We start from the raw sequence: 3,148 nt of genomic DNA, 5'->3' as shown, positions 1-3,148 counted from the left end.
ATAAAGTTATTTGTTTTTAATCAAATTTTTTAAAATATTACAAAGTATTTTTTAAATATAGCTTTACAGTTTTTATGCATTGTGACTTTTTTTATATTCTTAATTAAAATGCGGTTTTTAACTTGAAAGCAAAATGCTCAGATTCATTACGAAGACATTGGACTTTCTGTAATACTGCAACTTTTTTTAAAGCATACATTAATCATGGTGCAAAAATGGCACACATAATATAATATACATTTTGCATTACAAATGTAAAAAGATTTAATCAAAGTGTTGTCTAATTTACTGTAATACAGTAAAAAAAATTGTTTAAGCATTAATCAAAGTCTAATATTTAGAACAAATACTCGCATTGTACAATAAATACTACAAATAACATAACATAAATTTTGTATTACATAATAAAAAAAGAAATCATACTGTAATTTAATGTAATTTAGTAAAATGACTACATTTTATGTTTATCTAAGCATTAAAGACAGATATATAGAATAAATACTCAAATAATGCAAAAATACCGTAAAGAACATAACATTAATTTTGGGTTTCATATAATTTTTATAAAAACCTAAAAAGAAAAATGTTCAGATCCATTACGATGCTTAAACATTTGGTTAATTATTACTGTAATACAGTAAAAATACTAATAATTTTCTTTCATAAATTCAATTCAGATATGTAGAACAAATATTGCCATTGTCCAAAAACACTACAAATAATATAACTTTAAGATTTTTTCGCAGGGAAGGCATGTGTGATTGTCATCACAGTGCAAAAGCAATCTTATCTAAGAAGTTCCCTATACTTTAAGCAGAACAAAGTTAAATGTGAGTGAAATGTGACCTGGACATTTATCTGAGGTTCAGCTGAAGAGAGCGATATAGCGAGTGGTAAGAAAGGATGAAAGTGAAGTGAAATACTGAAAGGGAAGAGAAAGTGGGCAGGAATGAGAGTGAACATGTGCTTGTCTGTCTTGTGTCCGTCCTCAGCCCTGTTAGTGTGACACTGTCCGTGACCTCTGACCTCTGTCTCTGCTGTGATCTCCACTCTCGGTTGTTGTTGTTGTTGTGTGTGAAGCTAAATAAAGAAAAGCGATGACCACAGAGCTTCATTTACCCCCCACATTAAACCAACAGTAGCGCAGCAGCTGCTTGTCATGTGACCAGAGGAATTGATGCTAGCGAGCTTTTCTGCTGCTGTTCAAACTTCTGTCCGAAATGATGCTAAATACCGTGCTCACTGTTAAACGCTGTTTTTTTTTTTGTTTTGTTTTTTCTGGTGGTCAATGTCCAATGTCAATGTTGACTCACAATACAGTTTAGTGACGTACTGTACCTACAATTACGGAAAACACTTGTTGTTTCAATCAAAACAATTAGGTTGCTAATTTCTCTACACGATCACAGACAACAGCTCAAATTAACATGGAAGAGATGGGATTTATCACTAAAAGATTTTTAAGAACATTCTTTCCAGGAATTCAAACTTAATACATTTTTCTTTAGCAAAAAAAGAAGATAAAAGATGAGAAGAAAAATACATGTTTTTGGGAATTTCATTCTTAAGTTAACCAGTCACAGAGATTTTTTTTTCTTCTTAAGACTGTTAATGAATCCGGCTTTGGGTTTTCAGTGTTTGTTTACATGATGGGGTCTGTGTTTGTGACGTGTGCAGTCCAGACAGTCAGTGATTCACATGATTCAGTGATTCAGTCAGTAATGGATTCACATGATTCAGTGATTCACTCAGAGATAGAGTACATTCACATGATTCAGTGATTCAGTCAATGTTAGATTCACATGATTCAGTGAATTAGTCAAAGTCAGATTCATGATTCAGTGATTCAGTCAGTGTTACAGTACATTCACATGATTCAGTGATTCAGTCAAAGCTAGATTCACATGATTCAGTGAATTAGTCAAAGTCAGATTCAGTGATTCAGTGTTTCAGTCAGTGTTACAGTACATTCACACGATTCAGTGATTCAGTCAAAGTCAGATTCACGATTCAGTGATTCACATTATTCAGTGATTCAGTCAGTAATGGATTCACATGATTCAGTGATTCACTCAGAGTTAGAGTGCATTCACATGTTTCAGTAATTCAGTCAATGTTAGATTCACATGATTCAGTGAATCAGTCAAAGTCAGATTCATGATTCAGTGATTCAGTGTTTCAGTCAGTGTGACAGTACATTCACATGATTCAGTGATTCAGTCAAAGTCAGATTCACGATTCAGTGATTCAGTGTTTCAGTCAGTGTTACAGTAAATTCACATGATTCAGTGATTCAAAGTCAGATTCACGATTCAGTGTTTCAGTCATTGTTACAGTACATTCACATGATTCAGTGAATCAGTCAAAGTCAGATTCACGATTCAGTGATTCACATGATTCAGTGTTTCAGTCAGTGTTACAGTACATTCACGTGATTCAGTGAATCAGTCAAAGTCAGATTCACGACTCAGTGATTCACATGATTCAGTGTTTCAGTCAGTGTTACAGTACATTCACGTGAATCAGTGAATCAGTCAAAGTCAGATTCACGACTCAGTGATTCACATGATTCAGTGACTCACTCAGTGTTAGAGTACATTCACATGATTCAGTGATTCAGCCAAAGTCAGATTCATGATTCAGTGATTCAGTGTTTCAGTCAGTGTGACAGTACATTCACATGATTCAGTGATTCAGTCAAAGTCAGATTCACGATTCAGTGATTCAGTGTTTCAGTCAGTGTTACAGTAAATTCACATGATTCAGTGATTCAAAGTCAGATTCACGATTCAGTGTTTCAGTCATTGTTACAGTACATTCACATTATTCAGTGATTCAGTCAAAGTCAGATTCACAATTCAGTGATTCACATGATTCAGTGTTTCAGTCAGTGTTACATTCACATGATTCAGTGAATCAGTCAAAGTCAGATTCACGATTCAGTGATTCACATGATTCAGTGTTTCAGTCAGTGTTACAGTACATTCACGTGATTCAGTGAATCAGTCAAAGTCAGATTCACGACTCAGTGATTCACATGATTCAGTGTTTCAGTCAGTGTTACAGTACATTCACGTGAATCAGTGAATCAGTCAAAGTCAGATTCACGACTCAGTGATTCACATGATTCAGTGACTCACTCAGTGTT

The sequence above is a fragment of the Carassius auratus genome, chromosome 19 (genome assembly GCF_003368295.1).
Source record: "Carassius auratus strain Wakin chromosome 19, ASM336829v1, whole genome shotgun sequence".
Lineage (NCBI taxonomy): Eukaryota > Metazoa > Chordata > Actinopteri > Cypriniformes > Cyprinidae > Carassius > Carassius auratus.
This window is presented reverse-complemented; position numbering follows the sequence as displayed.